Below are 23090 nucleotides of genomic sequence, written 5' to 3' on the forward strand. Positions count from 1 at the left end.
GAAAATATGCAGGATGGGAGTGCAGTAGGTTTGCAGTTTTAAACATGCTTATGTTAGAATAATGAGATGGTTACACTTGAGCAAAGACTTTAAAGAAGGGAGCAGAAGTAGCCTTGTGGGAAAACTGGCCGAACTGCTTTCTATGTAGAGAGAACTACCACTGCAGTGGTCCTAATACCAAACTTGTGTCTGGCTTAGTGGAAGAACAGCAAAGAGGCAAATATGGCTGGAAGAAGTGAGCAAGGGGAAGAATAGAGGGATAGGTGATGGAGGAGGAACAGATAAGAATAGAGGCTGATAGGCTAGTGCAAGGCCTTGTGACTTTTATCCTCAGGGAAATGGGGAGTCTTTGGGAGTAAGGGTTTCATTAAGTAATGTGGTCTCACATAACAATCAGCAATTCTCAAACATTTTGGCGTTGGGACTTCATTACATTCTTAAAAATTATTGAAGACCACCTGCCCCCAAAGTCTGTCTGTGAGCCTTACAGCTGTTGATACTGACCAAATTAGAAATTAAAACAAAGTTTTAAAATATTTACTAATTCATGTCAGAGTAACAATAATAAAACCAGCACATGTTAGCGAAAACACTTTATAAAAAATAAAAGGGGCGCCTGGGTGGTTTAGTCAGTTGAGCACCCAACAGTTGATATTGGCTCAGGTCATGATCTCGTGTGTGAGATTGAGCTCCATGCTTAGCATGGAGCCTGCTTGAGATTCTCTCTCTCCCTCTCTGCTCCTTTCCCTACTCACACTCTTCTCTCTCAAAATAAATATTTTAAAAATAAATAATATTTTTCCAAAACTAATTTAGTGAGAATAGCTTTTTTTTTTTTAAATAACAGTTTTGCAGATGTTTTCAATGGCTTAATAGAAAACAACTGGAGTTTCCTATCTGTGTCGGTATTCAAACTCTTGCATACAAGGTTGTTTTTTGTTTGTTTGTATTGTTTATTAATATTAGGAGACAGAATCCCAAGCAAGCTCCGTGCTGGCAGTGCAGAGCCCAACATAGGGCTTGATCTCTTGGATCTGTGAGGTGACCTGAGCCAAAATCAAGAGTCGGGCGCTTAACCCACTGAGCCACCCAGGGACCCCTGTGATACGAAGTTTTGGTTGAAGTTTGAAAAGTACACTTCACATAAATAATGTGGTAAGGGAGGAATATTCTAATAGCCTTTTCAAATAATTGTGCCTATGCTTTAATTCTCTAGCAAAACCCCAACAAGTGGTAATTTCTTAGAAGTTAGTTATAACATGGACTTTGATCAATGAACTTTTCATTCTGTTATGTTAAAATTCATTTATCTATCATGAACTTTGAAAGGATCCTTTACCCATATATGATTTTGTAACACCCTGCATCTGTCGTTTGGAAAGTATTGGCTCACTGAGGTACAGAAGCCTTCTGATGTTAACACATTTCATTATACATATCAAAAAATCACATTTATTAACATCACCACTGATCTCATCAGGAAAGTCTCATAACATTGGGAAGCTGAAAAGCTCACAATGAGTAGTATTAAGTTTAAAACAATTTTAAGTTTTCCTTGATAGCTTCCGTTTGATCACTGGTAGCAAATGCTGTCTTCTGTTTTCCTTGATGCAACAGGCCAACATGGTTCATTTTCAAGAAAATGTCTGCCACATACCCAATTCTAAGTAACTATGGTTTGTCGGTTGTTCAAGTAAAATGATATTCCTTGAGTGGGGGGTGCAGAGCCAGTTCAGTTTGTAACTCAAATAATAAGTGCTTTTCCTTGAGAAAACCACTGTCCTTTGGAAGCGGCAGAAACGCTTTATGCATATGACCAATTTTGTCACATGAAATATTTCAAAAGACATGCCCTCAGGGCTAAGATTTCATAAAATTACTACTTTTTTACTGTATAAAGGACATTTTTAAGTGAAACTGAGTTGACTTTGTGGTTTTGTTTGTTTTTACTGAGAGTGCATGGCAGCAGAAAATACAAAGACTACCACTTTAGGTGCCACTACCTTGATTCGCGCTGATTTGCTGGTTTACTTTCAGTTGCTTTTGTATCATCTGTACAAAAGTTAAAGCGGCTAAAAATGGCAAATCTTAGTATTTAGAAAAGTGTTAACTCACAGATTCCCTGCAATTCCTTTCCCATCATTTTTGCTTGGGAAAAAAAACCAGATAGTAGATTGAAATATGGTTATTTAGATTTGAGTATTTGGCAGGCGTTTCCTCAAGAAATGAATGAAGACTGACATTGCTTCGAGGAAAATGATGAACTGTTTCAGAGGATCCTTCTGGCTGCTATGTTGAGAAGAGACCGAGATGGCATAACAGAAAATAGAGTGTGATTGTCAGCAATTCAATAAAAGTCTCCACACTAATGCTTTCTCCCCCAGCTTATGTTAGAGTAGGAGAGATTCACGTAAGTCTCCATCCTTAGAAAGCTTGATAAAGGTTTACTAAGTGGTATGAGGGTGAGCCCCCATCCCTACCTGGAGGCTGTAGCAGTACAGCAGACCAGCAGAGGTGACAACCTGCACTGGAGACAGAGAGGAAGGGACTGGATACCAAGTATGGGGTAGTCACCTGGGTGGCTCAGCCGCTTGAGCCTCCGACTTCAGCTCAGGTCATGATCTTGCAGCTGGGTTCAGGCCCAGTGTCAGGCTCTGTGCTGACAGCTCAGATTCTGTGGACGCTGCTTCAGATCCTGTGTCTCCCTCTCTTTCTGCCCCTTCCCCACTCACACCGTCTCTCTTTCTCTCAAAACATAAAAATTAAAAAATAAAAACAAGGAATCCAGTAAGTAATGTGAACAATAAGAACTGCAAGAATTTAGAAGGAAGTTAGTAACTTAGAGAAAGATATCATGAAGTGGTAGGATTTATATTGTTAAGCTGTACAAGGGTAGGCGTTTAGAACGGTGCCTGGCACATCCCAAGAGTTCAATAAATACTGAGTGTTGAATGTGGAAAGACAGAACTTAATCCAAATTATACACTGGGTCTCTTCCAATTCATGCCCTTTTGTAGTTTTCAACTTCACCAAGATAGGTCATTCTAACGAAAAAAGATATTTGAAAACATGTTTCTTAAACAGTAATAATAGCTATCACATTGATAGCTTTTATGGTGTGCTATATCATATGTGATCTTCCGGCAGTACTACCTTTGTTTTATAGATGAAAAAGTTTCAGACAAGTAATTTGCCCAAGGTTATACAATTACTATGCGGTTAAGATCTGAACCAGGTCTTTCTAGCTCCAAAGTACAGTCTTAACTATACAGTTCCCCAAGCAGGTCTAATATATAAAAATCACATTAGAATAATTTGAGATTAGTTCTTGCCTCAGATTGAAAAATAGAAATATAAAAACTTTAGTAGATTAGGTTTAATAGAAGGAGTATCAGGCCAATTTGAAAGTTCTTACATACCATATAGATCTAAGTAAAAAATGTAGCTTGAAATGTATTGAATAAAGATAATTTTAATGGGAAAAGGAAAAATAATTAGTATGGGAAAAAATTCATTCAAGTTCTGAAAGTAAACAAAGTACAGTCTAAATAAATTTTATTGAGGCTGATATTCTTTTTCTGTTGTAGTTCTGGTATAAAATAATATTCTTCTCAAACACAGGAGGGCAGCAGATAATGCTCTGATAGAAATTACTTTTGGAAAAAGTCCCAGACTTCTAGCTTTCTGCTAATTGGAGAAAATCAACTTTCTATATTTATTTACAGTGATGTTGTAATTTGAAAGCCACTTTGTGAACTGTAAGGTGATAGCATGTTTTTAATTTGACAAATACATAGTGAATAGTACAAATCCCTGTATTATTCTTACAAAAATGAGACAAGATGTGGACCCTGCCCTTAAAAGGATGGTTGTTAGGGAAATAAATACAGCAGCACATAAATAATTCAATTTATCTTAGCAATGGTAAGTGCTGAAGAAAGATATAGGAGGAAAAGGCTATAGAGTTTACAAGAAGAGATGATTGCAAACTGCCAGTGAGGGAGTGAATGAGGTCATTGTTGAGAAAGAGGCTTGAGTGATAAGTAGGACCTTGAGTATTAAGTAGGATTTGTATGTGTTAAGACAATGGCAAGGCATTATAAGCCTCTGGAGATCATACAAGCTACCCTAGCAAGGGTGGGAGAATTCAAACCACTTATTCCTATTTAAAACCTTTCCATTACTTTCATTAACTTCTCGTGGGTTACAGGATTTCCCACTCTATTCTCCTTGCATAAGACTGGAAAAGCAAGTTAAGGTTCAAATTCCAGAATAACCATGAGATAACAGCTACTGTTTGCGGAGTACTGACTATGTGCCAAAAACTTTTATATATTATCTCAATCAATCCTCACAACAACCCAGGGGAGTTTATTATCCTGTTCTACCAGTAAGCAAACAGACACAGGAAAACTTACATTGTTTGCCAAGTATCACTCAGCTAGTTAAGTGTTAAGGCAGGAACTTACACTCAGATCTGATTCCAGGATCCAGGCTCTTTCTTATAGGTCAATGTTTCCAAAACAGAATTCTAATTCCATGAAAAGTTACAGATTTGGGGCTGGGGAACGGGGGAATAAAGACAGGGGGAATATCTTGCTCAAATAAGCTTCAGAAATGCCCCACTGCTTGGAGATTCATGCTTCAGATTAGTTTTTTTAAAGTTCTGCAGTAAGAAATTTTTCTTGGGGCGCCTGGGTGGCTTAGTCGGTTAAGCGTCCGACTTTCGCTTGGGTCATGATCTCGCGGTTCGTGGGTTCGAGCCCCACGTCGGGCTGTGTGCTGACTGCCAGCTCAGAGCCTGGAGCCTGTTTCAGTCTGTGACTCCCTCTCTCTCTGACCCTCCCCTGCTCACGCTGTCTCTCTCTCTCTCTCTCAGAAATAAATAAAAAACATTAAGAAATTTAAAAAAAAAGAAATTTGAATAGAGAAATGTATTCAACACTGGGCTTGAGGAAAATGAATTTGGTGGCAACGTGTAGGTGGAATTCATAACCACAGACAACTTCCCTTACCTTCTTAGATTGGAATTCCCTCAGCTGAAAATGAATACCTTTTGTGAGTGAAGCACTCTTAGTTCTCAGCTCTGATTTTTTTTCATCTCTCCAGGGGTAGTAACTTTAAGCTATTAGAAAGAAAAAAGACTTATATTGTACAAATTAGTTACAAAGCTATTAAGTTTATTTTCCAGGGCAACGGCATAAAAAAAAAACAATGTTTTTGAGGAATTTGGACATTTTTGTTCTCTAAATGTATTAATTCTGGAAGATGTATACTGACCAGGGATTGATAGTAAGTGATCTGGCAGCCAACAATTGTTCAGTTCATGATAATTTGTTCTTAATTTAACTGGCTTTTTATCTCACATCCCACATTCCTTTCAGGCTCCCCATGTCCTCCATTTTCCTTACATGCAACTCGCAGGTCACATATACCTGCCCACTCAATCACTTAGCACAGAAATAGTGAGCACTGAGACGGGGTGAGGGCACTGGTAGTGCACCAGTACATGGAAGAATACATCTCAGCTCTCACACAGCGCAAACAGTCTGCTACAAACGGCCCTTTGAACCTCGATCTTTTCGATCTGCATGACCTCAAGATCCCTTCTTTTCTCTGCTGCCCTCATTTCCTAGCCACTGTTCTCAGTTGTTATCTTGCCCTCCAGCCTTTTCTCTTATCGTGCTATCTTCCTGCTTTAACGAACCTTATACTTTCTTCCTCCATGTTGCCCCACAAAACCAAAGGCCTTCGAAACAGAAATGTCATCATGCCATTAAGAATGGGGGTAAAGTGGCCTTCGAAACAGAAATGTCATCAAACCATTACATGGCATCAAAGAGTTTTGGGTGCTCACCTCCCCAGTTTCCCTCCTTACCAAGCCCTCCCACGAGCAGCCCAGAGCCATAGTCTCTGGTTCTGATCCGCCACTATCTTTTTCAGAATTCTTTCTTTACGATGAGGATATTACCACAGTCCTATCTCCTTCATCAGTTTCTATACAAGGATCAAGTTATATGTACTTTTTAGAAAAAGTTGTCTTTTTCAGCGGCACCTGGGTGGCATCTGACTCTTAATTTTGACTCAGGTCATGATCTCATGGTTGTGAGATTGATCTCCATGCCCAGCGTGGAGCCTGCTTAAGATTCTTTCTTGCCCCCTCCCCCAATATCTCTCTCTCACACACTCTCTCTCCCTCTCTCTCAAAAAAAAAATGTTGTATTTTTCTAATTAAAAAATAAAAAAAGGACAAAGAATAATGTAACATGAATATTCCTTCTACCTCAAATTAACAACTGATAATATTTTATCAAATGTTCTTTCCTCTCAACTATTTTTAAGCTAATTCTATAAATAATGTATGTATATGTAGCCCTTCTTAAAAATAAAAAGAAGCGTTGCAGATAAAACTGTTTCCTTTGATCACTCCTAGCCTAGTTTTTCCTCTCTCCTTTTGTGTATCCCACCCCTCTGACCAAAATGGTAACTTTGGTTACTGGAGTGTTCTTCCAGTTTACCCAGTAGACCAAACATTATCTATCTATCTATCTATCTATTTATCTATCATCTATCTATCTATCATCTATCTATCTATCTATCATCTATCTATCCATCATCTATCTATCTATCTATCTATCTATCAATCATCTATCTATGATAGAGGTGTTTTGTAGTTTTGTACTTTTAAAAAATATGCCAATGAAGTGATTTGGCAATTCCTCAAAAAGCTAGACATAATTATATATGATATAGCAATTCCATTTCTAGGTATAGACCCAAAAGAATTGAAAGCAAGGACTCAAACAGATATTTGTACACCAATTTCAATGCATCATTATCAGAATAGCCAAAAGGTGAGAACAGTCTTAGAGTGTCCATCAACAGATGAACGAATAAACAAAATACAGTATGTAATATATGCAAAGCAATGTCATTCAACCATAAAAAGTAATAAAGTCCTGGTACATGCTACAACATAGATGAATCTTGAAGACATTGTATTAAATGAAATAAGCAAGACACAAAAAGACAAATATTGCATGATTCTATTTATATGAGGTATCTAGAATAGGGAAATTCATACAGACTGAAAGTTAATTGGTGATTACCGGAAATTGTGGGGAGTCATAAAGGGGAGTAGCCATTGCTTCATAGTTACAGAATTTTTGTTTAGGGTAATGAAACAGTTTTGGAAAACATGGTGGTGGCTGCACAATACTGTGAATGTAATTAATGTTAATGAATTATACATTTAAAATTATTTAAATGGAAACTTTTATGTTATATGTATTTTACTGTAACTTTTAAAAAATTAATAACATCAAAGCCATTGAATTGTATACTTTAAAATGAGTGAATTGTATGGTATGTAGATGATGTCATGATAAAATTGTGTCTATATAGATGCTGTGTGTGTGTATGTATATATGTATATCCCAAACGAAAGATATAGGTATGTAGTTTCTTTTTTTAATGCTACACTATGGGAATATACCACAATTTATATATCCAATCCCTGATTCAGGGCACTTAGACTCTTTCCAGCATTTCACTATTTCAAATAGTGGAACACCCTCACCTACCCCCTTAAGGGTGGGCAAGGTGTCCTACTCAGGGGACAAATGTGTATCATGCGTATTGAAATATATAAGTTGTAGAATTCTTATTTTCAGAAACTTTACTATTAACCATTCATTTAATAGATGTACCAAGACAAACAGGGTCACAACCTTTCTGGATCTGATAGTCTGGGAAAGAAGACAATCAGTCTTCAGGAAAGAAGACTGACAGACTCTTGAACAGACTCTTGACTGTCCCTATAAGGCAGCTCCTTCTGCTCTGTACTTTCCATTTGGGCCCACCTCAGCGTCTCCGTCTCCCTGCCCCTTCCCCCTTCCCCCCTTTCCCTCCTATAGTTTTCATTTGTTATCTAACCGCCCACACACGGCATTTTAATCATCCCAACCCCTTGAAAGAGGATTTATTTACATTTGTTTTGTTTAACCTTTAATAGTGAAATGTAAAATATATCTCATCATTTTTTATAAACTTTCTTTTAATGCTTACTTGTTTATTTTGAAAGAGAGTGAGGACAAGCAGGGGAGGGGCAGAAAGAGAATCCCAAGCAAGCTCCATGCTCAGCACAGAGCCTGACACAGGGCTCGATCCCATGACCCTGGAATCATGACCTGGGCCCAAATCAAGAGTCAGAGGTTTAATCAACTGCACCACCCAGGTGTCCCATATTTCATCATTTCTTATAAAGTATAACTGGTATACAATATCTTACAGGTTTCAGGTGTACATCATGGTGATTTGATATTTTTATACCTTACAAAGTGATCCCCAAGCCCCACGATCCCCACAATACATCTAGTTACCATCTGTTACCAAAAATAATTACAGTAATATGAACTATATTCCCTATGTCAAGAGTCCTTCCTTTATCCTTACATATCCATCTCAACTTTCAAAAAACACACATACAAAATGATGTCTTGGAAGAAATTAAAAATAAATTTAATGTTTATTTATTTTTGAGAGAGAGACAGAGAGTGGGAGAGGGTCAGAGAAAGAGAGGGAGACACAGAATCTGAAGCAGGCTCCAGGCTCTGAGCTGTCAGCACAGAGCTCAATGTGGGGCTCGACCTCAGGAACCATGAGATCATGACTTGAGCCGAAGTCAGATACTTAACTGACTGTGCCACCCAGTCGCCCCTTGGAAGAAATTCTTCTAAAAGTGAGTTCAAAAGAATGTAGAGCTTGACCATCTCTTAGAACTTGTGTCTTCCTCCTAAGTTATCTCAAACTTTAGGTAATAAAGTATTAAGCATAGACAATGATTTTAGCTGATATTGTTCACACGGTGAACAATAATTTAGTATCTGACACACTGTAAATGCTTTAATAATATTTGTTGACCGTTGACCTAGTAGAATCCATCATCAGACCACGTAAAGCACAGTCCTGGGCACTGAAGAGATATAAATATGATAAAATAAGGTCACAGTTAAATAAGCAAAACACAGTACATCCATGAATCTACAGGTTCTAGAACAGTGGGTATTTGATAACTTTATGTGTTAAATGGCGAGTGAGTGAATGCATGAACAAATATACAAGAAGCAATGGAGATTGAGTGAAGGTGAGATGGACTCAAACAGAGATTGATTATGCATCTTTCCAACCTTCAGTCTCAAAATAGAACTCTGATGTATTGTGATGTGTTAAAAGCCTCATCTAAATGATTTTAGTACTACCAAGTATGATAAGCATGGTAGGTTTTCCCCCCAGCCTCAACATCTTTCAAAGAAATGCACACTTGTTCTTATCACTTGACATATAAATAAGTGATGTGAAAAATAGCAAATACCCAAATAACTTGACAATCTCACACAAAATGAAAGACTTAAGCAAAGTAAATCTCAAAATATAGTTTAGATTGAATCAGCAATTTCACAATATCCATTTTTATAAGATTACATGGGAATTCTTGCCCTTAATTTCTTGGGGAAAGTGTATTTGGCTAAAAATAAAGCATCTCCCATATGTAGTAGAAAATAGCTACTGATTTATGGAAAATGAAATCTGAGATAAATACATCTCAGAAAGGACCCACTTTGGGGTTGATGAATACAATGTAGTAGCAGAGGACTAAATATCTTCCAGTTAATTTAAATGGACCTGTAATTATTAGAGTCTGAATTATGAAAAGTTAATATATTTACACTCATGAGGTTGTAAGCTGATCTGACATTCATTTTTTTCTCTCTCTCTTCAGTATTCTCTCTGGCTTTTGTTCTATCTCCCTTCCCATTTATCTCCTTGTGATTCTTGCTGTTCTGTGATAAGATAATTAACAGATAATTAGTGTAGTAAAGCTAATACATCTTTAACCTTTTCTCTCAGCCCTAGAACTTCTTTAGAATTCACACACTGAAATGAGTGGCGCTAATTAAATTTCACACACTCTGAAGTTTGTGTCACAGAGATGGGATTTGTTAAGGTAGTAAATACGGCATGTTTCTGTAAAGGATTCCACAGTTTGATAACACGCATTTATTTTTATATAATCAGCATTATTAATGGAAAATACAATATTAAGTAATATTTATATACTTCCATGGTTGGTACAAAAGAAGGTTGGAGAGGTTATTCATTTGTATTAGGTGTACTTAAGTACATTTAATGTACTAATTATATTTGAGCTGGTTTCTCAAAAAATTAAGGGTGATGAATTTATTTAACAAAAGTGTTTTTTGGCTTATTCACTAATTAAGCCAGTAAGTTTGCTCACTACAAATTCAATAATGAGAAACAAGCAACGACATTACCCAGGCCAGGTCTGTTGGAAATATTTCTGGTGGGAAGGCAGATGGAACTGTCTAGACGCTGTTACCAGAGACCCATCCAAAGGGCATGCCTTTGCCATAGCATCATGTGCACGGTAAAAGGCCAGTGTTTCTCCTAATACCCACTCTTTTTAAAGAGTCAATGTTTGGAGACAAGTGTTGTTGGTTCTGTATTTCTGGGAGGATTATTTTAATTTTTAGGAAACATGCACACACACACACTAAATAGATAGGTATAGATACATAGATATAGATACGTAGATTATAGATATCCATATACAGCAAGTTCTTTGCTATTCAAAGCGTGTTGCCTCAAACTTGTTCTTTATCAAGTTGGGGCTGCCTCATGTCTATATGAAAGTTATATTCGTATATATACTCAATTTATCCTTCTTCTGTAATGAGGAGTTTGCTATATATCTAGGTTACTTTAAAGAACTTTAAGGTCCCTTTCAACTCTAATGTATCGTTTTTTAAGTTTATTTTTATTTATTTTGAGAGAGAGGTAGAGAGCAAGCTGGGGAGGGGCAGAGAGAAAGGGAGACAGAATCCTAAGCAGGCTTCACACTGTCAACACAGAGCTGAGTGTGGGATTCAAACCCATGAACCGCGAGATCATGACCTGAGCTGAAATCAAGAGTTGGTTACTTAACTGGCTGAGACACCCAGACGCCTCTATAAAGTATCATGTTTAATTTATATAAAAGCCGGTTTTTGGCCTTAGACACAAGGCCCTAGGCAATTACCAAGGTAAAAATTGGTTCTCATTCTATGAGCATATTTATTTTTGAGTTTCAAATAATAATATATGTATAGATTTCTGAAGAAACTCTGTTTCCACTTAGACTTTGGGTTTTAAAATTCCAATTAGTATTAATAATAATCACCTCATTTTTTCAAGTACATATATGAGATAATATTGGTTTTTATGAGCCTTAAGTGGTATGATTTATTCAGACTAACTCTAAGTTGCTGAAATTTTAGGTGTCAGACTATTTGTGGGAATGCTAAAATGCAATTTTATACACCCAGCATGTTAATAATCAATATCAGTTGGCTTATTTCTGCCATGTTAAGCATTGAAATGAACATGACATTTACACGTACACCAAGTGTTGTACCCAGAATGGCACATCTTCTCTTTGTTCTTCAGCCTAATCTGCTGAATATTTTCTCTTCTGGATTTCTACCAAGTAACTGAATCTTGAATATCAGTAGTGCATGGCACATAAACCTAAAAAGGATTTAATTCAAACTACCCTCTAGTTTCTACATGAGTATCTTTATTAACAGCTTCCTTGAAACAACACTGCTGGTTTTAAGAGATAATGTTAAATCTATATTCTAAATTGGTGTCATGGCTTAATTTTTTGTAATGAGAGATTATGGTTTTCAAAAGGATAGAGCTTACCACAAATATGTGGTTAATAAGGTCCAAATTTTATCTGTTACTTAGTATACTTACCAAAATTCTTCCTGATTAAGCCACTCACGTGAAACTGTATTTATTTCATTCAGGGTGAACAAAAGAATCCAAGTAGAATGCCAAACTTACCTGGGCGAGATTGGTGAAGGATTGTCCCTTCCTACCCAAGAGGAGCTGGAATGGAAAGACCACTTTACTCATTTTTAGCACAGTGCTGGTATGTGATAGGAATGTAATAAATATTTGTTCGATGCGTCTTTATAGCTAGGGATTTGTCTTCCCTATTGTAAGTCAGGATTATATTAGTTGCAAAAGAAGATGTTGAGATCCACCATCTGAAACAAAAAGAAAACATAGGGACTCATGTCACTAATCACTCCGAGTGCTTCTGTCTTGATGCTTTATGATCCAAGACTTAATCCTGTGACCAGAACTTTGGTTTTCTCTTTTAATTTATTATTTTTTTAAGTTTATTTATTTAATTTGAGAAAGAGAGAGAGAAAAGACAACATGAGGAAGGGTGGGACAGAGAGGGAGAGAGGTAATCCCAAGCAGGCTCCACACTGTCAGCGTGGAACCCGATGTGGGGCTCGAACCCACAAACCATGAGATCATGACCTGAGCCAAAATCAAGAGTCGATTGCTTAGCTGATTGAGCCACCCAGGAGCGCCTCTCCCTTAATTTCTTATTTTTATTCCTTGGTGCTACCTCCATTTCCTGAAGGCTGCCAGTAGCTCCAAGGGCTATTAGTTCCAGGTTCAAATTCCAGACTTTCCCTAAACCCATCATTCTGGTCAGGGGTATTAATACATTGACTAATTTATCCTTGGTCATGTGTTCTATGCCTGGATTGTATGTAGATCTGATGCTTCCGGAGGTACCTAATCCCCAGTAGCCAAGAGGATGGACCTATTGAGAGAAAAGGGGGATAGTTATCAGGAAAAGATTGAATGGACACTGGACAAAAACAAACCATAGCTATCCTCTATAGATGCTTCTACTAAGGCTGTTAAACAGTCAACTACATGCAACATACTGCATTTTGTTTACTTTAAATGAACATTGTATTCACATTGTTATGTCTCTGAAGTTGGATTGTATCATGTAATCAGAGACCCTCTTCTGAAAGAAGCAGTTCTTGAACTTGGCATTTCAGTAAGGATGTGACTCAGGTAAACAAAAAGGAAGAAGAGAGAGGTACTTCTTTTTTATTTTAATTTTTAAAATGTTTTTAAATTATCTCTGAGAGAGAGAGACAGCATGAGCAGGGAAGGGTTAGAGAGAGAGGGAGATACAGAATATGAAAAAGGCTCCAGGCTCTGAGCTAGCTGTCAGCACAGAGCCCGACATGGGGCTCGAACCCACGAACCGTGAGATCATGACCCGAGCTGAAGTCAGAGGCTTAATCAACTGAGCCACACAGGTGCCCCAAGAGAGAGGTACTTCTAAAAGGAATAGAATAGATAGCAAGAAAACAGATGCAGGTTAAAAAAAAAAATGTATTTTAGGAGGAAAGATGCCCTAGGCCAGAATGAGTTGTTCAAGGAAAGTCAAGAATGGAAGGTTTTCACTGTGTTTGAGGCTAGATTGTGAAAGACCCCCAAATCCCAAACAAAGGAGTCTGGACTCCATATTATGAATATCAGGGTAATGGGATTTCTGAGCAGAGATTTGCTTGTTCAAAGTTAAACTTTTAGAAGATTAGCCTGGAACCAATATGAAGAAAAGATTGGATAGAGAGAAAAGGGTGAAGGAGGTGGAAGGCGTAGGATACAAAACACAGAACGAGAAAGTTCTGTCACCAATTATTGGAGAATGAGACAGAGCAAATATTCTGATAAAGCAATAAAATTAAAAATAATAAAAGGAGAACAGATCCATTTCAAGATGGCAGTGTAGGAGGGTTTTGAACTTATATCCTCCCATAGGCACACTGAATCTACAGCTACATATGGAAAAATTTCCTCTGGGAAGAAACCAAAAAATAACTACCAATACTCACAGATTGAGTGAACACGAAACAACCCACATCCAAGCGGGTAGAAGAGGCTGAGACATAGTCTTACTATAAACCTCACCTCGTTGTCAACCCAAAATCAGGAGGGAACTCACAACCCTGAGCTTCTCCCTGAGGGGTGAAGGGTTTGACCCTACATCTGGCAACCCAACTTAAAATCTGCACCTGAGAAACAAGCCTCATAAACATCTAGCTCTGAAAGCCAATAGGGCTTGCATTCGCAAGATCCACAAGACTGTAGTAAACTGAAAACTGTCCTTAAAGGGCTCTCACAGACTTACCTAACCCCGGGCCCAGCATAGAGGCAGGTGAATGAAAAGCATCTAGACTTTCTGTGAAAGAGATTTATTTGCTTGTCTTAAGGTGTCCACCTGACGGGCAAGCGTGTAATTTAGCACACTTCTAGGGAGTTCCTGATACATTCTCCAAAGAGGCCAGTGAGTGCCATCTTTACTCTCTCCCTCTGCCTCACTCCAGCTCACCAGTATCTCCCGAAAGGAGCTTACACATTTGTCTGGTGCCCTGATTTTTGTGGCTGCAGCCCAGGGGACACCTCTAGATTTCTGGACTCTAATGGCCAGCAGAACTTAGTGTCATGATACCCCAGGACTGTAACAAACTTAGAAAGAGTTCTTAAACAGCTATCACCCCTGGGGCACAGCAGAGAGGCAACCACAAACTGAGGCACCCAGTCTTGCTGTGATAGAGGCCTACTGGCTTATCTTCATAGCTGTGGCCCGAAGGGCAGGCTTCTAATTAAACACACATTTAAGAGCCGACTTAATCTTCTCCAGAGACTTCAGAGGATGGATGCTACCTTTGAGCTTTCCCTCTGCCTTGCTCCAGAGCACTGGTATTTCCCAGAATGGAGCTTCTACGTGTACCTGGTGCCCAGGTTTTTGTGGCCACCACCTAGGAGGCTCCCCTTTATTGCCTGGCTCTGTGGCCAGTGGGGCATGCATTTGGGGGTTCCATGCAACTGTAACAAATGGACAGGTAGTTCTTGGCTGGCTCCCACCCAGAGGGCACAGCGCAGAGATTACAGATTCCCTCCCCGCCCGCCCCCCCACCCAGGGTATTCCTGCAGAAGACATCTATTTGCTTGTTTTGAAGCATCAGCATGAAGGGCAGGCTTCTGGTTTGGTACACAACTAGAAACCTACTGAGATGCCCTCTGGGGATGAAGGCCAGTGCCATCTTTGTGCTCACCCTCTGCCTTACTCTCAGTACCATCTTCCAGGGCTGGACTTGCACACTCGTCTGGCACCCCGACTTTTATGGCTGCTGCTGAGGGGACACCTCTTAATTCCATGGCCCTGGTGGCCAGCAGGGCTGATGCTTCTGGGTTTCATGGGACTGTTACAAATGGAGGAATACTTCTCAACCAGCCACCCTTACCCCGGGCACAGCAGAAAGACAGCAGACTAAAACACACCCCTAGTGTTTCTGTAAAAGAGGCCTATTAACTTGTCTTTGTGGCTGTGGCCCGAATGGAAGGCTTCTAATTGGACACACGTTCAGGGCTGATTACAATCCAGCCCAGAGACCAGTGAGGCCTGTGATACCATCATTATGCTCTCTCTCTACTGCGCTCCCGGTGATTGGCATCTCCAAGAGAAGAGCCTGTGTGCACATCTGATGCCCCAGATTTGGGGTCTGCCACCCAGAGGACATATCCCTTGTTGCCTGGTTCTGGTGCAAGTGAGGCTTGTGTTCATGGGTTCAACAGGACAGTAGCAAAGAAACAGTTGTTAACTGGCTATTACCCTCAGGGCTCAGAAATCTCCTCCCAGTCTTCTCTTGCAAGAGGTATATCTACAAGCTTTTGACAGAGGGTGGATTCTAATGAGCCTGAATCTAGATGCTGCCTGAGCTCTTCACCTTTGGGACACTAACAGGTCTTGGCACACTCTCAGATACTGGGAGCCACTAAAAATAAAGGAGGATGCTTGGACAATCAAAAAGGTTTGAGAGATGACAAAGAGCTAGGACAGGGTTGAACAAGAAGGCTTATCTCCTACACAAAGCCACTGCTTCAAGACTGGGAAAGGTGGCTATCTTATCCAATGCACTGTAACCAACAAAAAGAGCCAAGGAATCTGCATCAATGGAAAAATGGATTCCAAATGAAAGAATAAAGTAAAAATCCTGAAAAAGACCTTATGATATGTAAGTAAGTGATTTACCTGTTAAAGTGTTAAAAATAATGGTCATAAATATGCATACTGAGCTTAGAAGAAGGATGGATGAACAAAGTAAGAATTGCAACAAAGAGAAAATCTAAGAAAGTACCAAAATCAAAGTCACAGAGTTGAAGAATACAGTAACTGAACTGAAAAAAATACCCTAGTGGGAATTAACAGCAGACTGGATATAACTTAAGGTAGGACAGGGGAGTTCGCCCAGTCAGAGCAGCAAGAGACAGAATGAGAAAGCATGAGGATGGTTTTAAGAGGTTTATAAGGTTACATGAAGTAGAACAGTGTTAGCATTATAGGGCTCCAGAGGAGAGGAGAGAGAGGAAGGGACAGAGAATTTATTTGATGAAATGACAGCTGAAAACTTCCCTAGCCTGGGAAAGGAAATGTTCAGATCCAGGAATCCCAGGGAGTGCCAAACGAGATGAACCTGAAGAGACACACACCAGGACACATTATAATTAAAGTGTCCAAATTTAAAGACACTTTAAAGAAAAGAATCTTAAGCAGCAAGAAAGGGGCACCTGGGTGACTCAGTCAGTTAAGCATCTGACTTCAGCTCAGGTCATGTTCTCATGGTTCGTGGGGTCGAGCCCTGCGTTGGGCTCTGTGCTGACAGCTAGCTCAGAGCCTGGAGCCTGTCTTCAGGTTCTGTGACTCCCTCTCTCTGACCCTCCCCTGCTCACACTGTCTCTCTCACTCTCTCGGAAATAAATAAAACATTTAAAAAAGCAGCAAGAGAAAAATAAGTCAAGGAAAAGGGAATCCCTGTAAGTCTATGAGCAGATTTTTTTTTAGCAGAAACATAGGCCAGAAAGGAGTGGCATAATGTATTCGAAGTGCTGACGAGAAAAACTGCCAACAATGAATACTCTACTAGGCATAATTTGTTTGGAATTGAAGGAAAAATAAGGACCTTTCCAGACAAGCAAAAGCTAAAGGAGGTCATCACCATGAGCCTGGCTTTACAAGAAATGTTAAACGGACTTCTTTAAGCTGAAATGAAGGAGCGCTCATTAGTAACAGGAAAACATGAAAGTCTAATTCTCACCAGTAATGGTGGCTGTATAATAAAATTCAGAATAATAATCTAATGTTGTGAAGGTGACTGGCTAATCACATGTAAAGCTAGTATGTAGGTTAAAGGACAAAAGATGATAATAATAACTATAGTAATTTGTTAAGGGATACACAAGATAAAAGGTATAAATTGAGACATCAAAACCATAAAATGTGGTCGTGGGGAGTAAAAATATAAATTAATTAGATATAAATTAATATAATTTAATACAAATAAAAATAGAATGTGTTCAAACTTAAGTTTCAGATACATAGAGGGATTTTTGCAACAAAACAAACAAAACAAAGCCCAGCAAATCAATTGCATCTTTAATACAATGTCTTTTTATTCTAGGAAGGTTTCCTTTACAGAAGTCTTTGAAGACAGAAAGTGAGGTGTTCAGCATGAAGGACAAAAAGGCATGTGTGACCAGCAACTTTTCACCCAAGTTCCCTCAGAACTGATCTTCAGAATGCAAACCTTGTTCTCCTGAATGTTCTCGGAAGGCATGGTGGATCTAGGCAACATGGTCTTACACAGAATAGATCTGCAGAGGCATTTGTATCCATTTCTTTCTTGACCTCTCTATGACTAACTCTGACTAGTTCTGTCAGAAGAGACAGGGAGGGAAATTGCTAGACCCTTTCAAGTGTCTCAGTGGCTGGGGCTTTCCACTGCTCTTCAAGAGTATTCTCAGATCTATCCCACACTGCTTTATTTGGATGGGGATTCCCTGAAGCCCCCCGAAACTGGAGAAGTCCCCCAGAGCCACGAGGAAATTGGCCACTGGTCTGTACAGGCTGAGAACTAATTAGTGATTTCCTCCTCCTCCCTGCTTAGACCCCTTTAATACAGGCTTTACACAGCATGGAGGGTTAGGATCTAAGGCTCAGGATCAGGTCTCTAAGGATCAGGGGGTTAAGCCGCCTAGTTTCAAATCCTGTCTCTGCCACTTACTGGCTATAAGAAAAACTTAGAAAGAAACCTAATTGGTTTGTAACTGATTCCTCATTCATTAAATAGGAATAAAAACCTATTTATAGGCTTGTTGTGGAGTGAGTCTAAACAGTTTATTATGCATAATGAGTTTAAACTAATACCTGGCACACTGTAGGTACCCAATAAGTGTGAATAATTACAATTGTGCCATATCCTTTATGAAATTTCCACAACATTGAAAAATTATCAAGTCTAGAAAAATATATAAAACCCATATACTTATTAAAAAGTTATACATATGTGATAAAGTACAAAACTGTAATGTCTATATTCACTTGGTAAAGATACTGAACCCTACTGAGTTCTGGTTTTTAATCTACAAAACACAATATTTCCCCACAGACACTAAAAAAACAGCATGTCTGCACACAAATAAGCTGGATTCTTCTGGTTATTTTAAGATAATTGCTTCTATACATCTGAAAAAATATGAGGGCTAAAACATAGCCCTCATAATCAAGAAATTTCATGAATATATGGGAAATTTTTATTTCTTTTAAAATCGGTAAATTTGGGGACAACTGGGTGGCTCAGTTGGTTAAGTGTCCAAATTTGGCTCAGGTCATGATCTCACAGTTTGTGAGTTTGAGCCCCACATCGGGTTCTGTGCTGACAGCTCAGAGCCTGGAGCCTGCTTCAGATTCTGTGTCTCCCTCTCTCTCTCTGCCCCTCACCACCTCAAGAATAAATAAACATTAAAAAAAATAAATCGGTAAATTCTTAAAGACAGATTATTCTTATAATAGAGCATACTGAATCAATATACATAGCTGTATAAAACAATGATAACTGGTTTTGAATTTCTTCCAAAATAATTTTCTTTTAACTCCTGTTGATGTATCTTCAGATCCTATATTATGTCATCATTCTAATCCTAGGGAAACCACTAGAATATGACTAACTCATCACAATTAGTATACCTATTAAATAAAATATTAAACACCAACTGAAATGAATGCAGGAAAAAAAGACATCACTGAAACACATGTGTTTTTGTGAATGACCCATAAGGTAAAGAAAATACAAAATGTAAAAACAAACTGAGTGGCCTAGGTTTACAGGAAGTATTGGGTTAGAGGAACAAGTACCTCTAGGAAGGAAGTAAACATACAAAGGCAGAATGTGGGACAGTCAGACATTATGGACCTTGTTTCTTCCACAAGTCAATGACATGGAAAATAAAAAATTAAATAGAATTTAGGAGACATAGTAATTAAATGCAATGGGTGGGATTTGTATAGATTTTGAGTAAAATGAAACAAAATACAAGAAACAGGTGTGAAAACACATTTTTGAGACACTTGAGGGTTTGAAGATGACCTCGGTTTTATACAAGTTCAAGTTATTGTTAATTATGTTAGTGTGATAATCGCAGTGATATTGTGTCAGAGGTGCATAGTGAAGGAAGAAAGGATGAAGTAAGAGAATGTCTGGGGTTTGCTTTAAACACATCAGCAAACGACACAAAAGAAAAAAAGTGTGATATCCATGTGGCCAAATCTTGGCAATTATTAAGGTTCAGCAATGGTTTGGAGAGGAGGCTGATTTTGCTATATTCTCTTCTTTATATATTTAAAATTTTCACAATGTATTAGTCTACTAGAGCTGCCATAATAAAAAAAAATCACAAATTGAATGTCTTAAACGACAGAAATTTATTTTCTCACTGTTCTGAAGGCTGGAGATCCAAGATCAAGGGGTCAACTGGGTTACTTTCTGGTGAGGATTATTCCCGGCTTGCAGACAGCACCCTCTCCCTGTGTCCTCACATGGCCTTTATGTCTGTGCATGAGCACCTCTGGTGTCTCTTCCTTTTCTTAATAAGATTCCGGTCATATTGGATCAGAACCCCACCCTGATGACTTCATTTTACTTTACCTCTTTCAAGACCCAATTTCCAAATATAGTCACTTTGAGGGTTAGGGCTTCGACATGAATTTTGAGTGAACATAATCCAGTCCATAACACATAATGAAATTAACTCACCTTGCAAAATGATGGATGTACAGTTTGAAACTGTTACTAATTTTTTCTAGTAGGTAGAAATACTATAACTCCATGTAATTTTAGCCTATTAAGATGCAATTATTTATTTATTTATTTTTCTTTTATAGTGTATTGTCAAGTTGGTTTCCATATAACACCCAGTGCTCATCCCCACAAGTGCCCTCCTCCATGCCCATCACCCCCCTTCCCCTCTCTCCTATCCTCATGAGCTCTCAGTTCTCAGTATTCAAGAATCTGTCATGGTTTGCCTCCCTCCCTCTCCCCAACTGTTTTTTCCCCCTTCTCCTCCCCCATGGCCCTCTGTTAAGTTTCTCCTGATCTACTTATAAGTGAAAACATATGGTATCTGCCTTTCTCTGCCTGACTTATTTCACTCAGCATAACACTCTCAAGTTCCATCTATGTTGCTACACATGGCCAGATTTCATTCTTTCTCATTGCCATGTAGTATTCCATTGTATAGATAAACCACATCTTCTTGATCCATTCGTCCGTTGATGGACACTTAGGCTCTTTCCATGTTTTGGCTATTGTTGAGAGTGCTGTTGTGAACATCGGGGTACATGTGCCCCTATACATCAGCATTCTGTATCCCTTGGGTAAATTCCTAGCAGTGCTATTGCTGGGTCATAGGGGAATTCTATTGTTAATTTTTTGAAGAAGCTCCACACTGTTTTCCAGAGGGGCTGCACCAGTTTACATTCCCACCAAGAGTGTATTAGGGTGCCCGTTTCTTCGCATCCTCGCCAGCATCTAGAGTCCTCTGATTTGTTCATTTTAGCCACTCTGACTGGTGTGAGGTGGTATCTCAGTGTGGTTTTGATTTGTACTTCCCTGATGAGGAGGGATGCTGAACAACATTTCATGTGTCTGTTGGCCATCTGGATGTCCTCTTTGGAGAAGTGTCTGTTCATGTCTTCTGTCCATTTCTTCACTGGATTATTTGTTTTTCGCCTTTAGCTTCTTAATAATTGCTTTGCCTCTTCTTAGAGCTGAGCTATTAGCTATTTCCTTGGGGTTATTTACAACCTCTCTTCCCTCTCCCCAGAAAGTCTGTAGATAGAGAATATTGAAAGAGCATATATAATCTAGATATATAAAATCTGCACAATTGTGGGTTATTGATGTATGGCATGGTATGCCCTGGAGTCTGGCTTTTTTGAAATGTTCAACCTGATGGATTACCAAAGGAAACAAGACCTCTAAATAAGGGTACCATCCAGTAGTTGTCATGTAGCCAATAAAAAAATCCTCCAAATTTCTTAGGAAAAAAAAATCTTTGGGGAAAAAATCACGAGGGAGGAAGGTAAATGGTTCGGAGAATGGTGTAGGATGCTACCACTGAGCCTAGTGAATATAACTATTGATTTCTAAGGAAGGAGGTAAAGTAGAATGGTTGGGTAGCTCAGATTCCAGGGGTAGGGGATGGGTGCAGGTGTTCTAAGGTGTTCTGCAGTGGTTAAGGGCCAGAATCTAAAGTAATGAGAATAGACACTCACTAAGTTTGACGGCGAGGGAACATAGACTACAAGTCAATAGTTTAAGGGACTAGCAGAGCTGTTGGGAAACTTTACATTATATTAATAATTATTACATGAAGAGTAATTGAGGCCTCGGCTTAAAGGCAGAGACCCAAGAGCCAACAAAGTAGAGGATTTTGAAAACGCAAGTAAAAAGTGACAATTGATAGAATCTAATCCTGGAGAAATGGAAGGTTTGGGGTGTAAGCCACAGAGATTAGCTTTTGCAAGGAGGAATTATTTCTCAGAAACAAGAAAGATAAAGAATGGAAAGATGCAAAAATATCTGTGGAAGCTCCAAGGGGAAGTACTTTTCTACTTGAAGGCAGTCCTGTCTCAATCTTATTAAGAATGAGAAAGGGCATCAACTGAGGTCTTGGATGGAAAAGATTTAGGACTGAGGAAGAGCAGGCAATGGAAAGAGGAAGAAAAGGATGCTAAACACCCTTCTCAGATTGTATGAATTCACAGTGGATTCAATCTACATACTCCTCTGATGTTATAGTAACAATAATGTGGGAAAGTAACAACGAAAGTACATAGGGTGAAAGTAGATGGGGCAAGTTTCTTGACCTAGAATGGAGGGAGATCTGGGGAATAGTGGTAAGGAAACATGTGCACTAAAAATTTTTTTAAAACACAACACACACACAAAACAACTGACTCACCCTGGGTAGGGAGATAAGGGAAGTCAGAATGGAGGTAATGTACTGAGAAAATAGGAACGGGTTCTAGGGATTAAAGGTCATAAATTTAAAAAAAAAAAAAAGGAAGGAAGACAGGCAGGGGCATAATAGGAGGCTGTTGTGTGAGAAGCGAAATCTGTTTCTTTGCAGTAACGTATTTGCTAAGCCAGTCCCTTACATTGGTAACTAATGAGTTCCTGGAAATATATTCAAAAGGCAAGTGTATAAAGAAAGAAAAACCATAAATATTACAAATGGCTCTCATTACTGTAACAAAGAAATGATTACAAAATCCCTCATTATGATTTTGGTTAATCCCTGGCTCCTTCAAGCCTCCGCAGCCTAGGAGACAAGTGAGAGTTATGGTCTCCCCACCCCCACTCTGCAATACCAAGAAGTGAGATAGGCTGCTGGTGTCAGGGTACCCCTATTCCAGGCATCTAGGGAGATTAAACCAGCCCTCCAGGGGCATGCTAGGTTGTATAGTTGCAACAGAAAGGGAGTTGAAGATATCACTACTGAACAGAGGTTGTCTGCCAGAACTACCCAACCTCCCATTGGGTGGGGTAGGTTCCAGGCGCTGGAAATTGACCCCCCCGCCTCCTTCAAGATGCCATCTGTGGGGAGGCAGAGGTTAAGAACACTATCATTCAGTATAGTGTAACGGGCATTGGGGCCACAAACCCCCAGCACAACCTAGGCTTTTGGTAAGTAGGTAAGAAGGTGATAGCGCCACCCATCACTCAGTAGCTAACGTCATCTCTCAGCAGATGATGTCCCAGAATGGAATTTGCTGTATGAAGGGTGGTTGGCGGTGGGAGGTG

Source organism: Crocuta crocuta, unplaced genomic scaffold (assembly GCF_008692635.1).
Source record: "Crocuta crocuta isolate KB4526 unplaced genomic scaffold, BGI_CrCroc_1.0 scaffold25, whole genome shotgun sequence".
Taxonomy (NCBI): domain Eukaryota; kingdom Metazoa; phylum Chordata; class Mammalia; order Carnivora; family Hyaenidae; genus Crocuta; species Crocuta crocuta.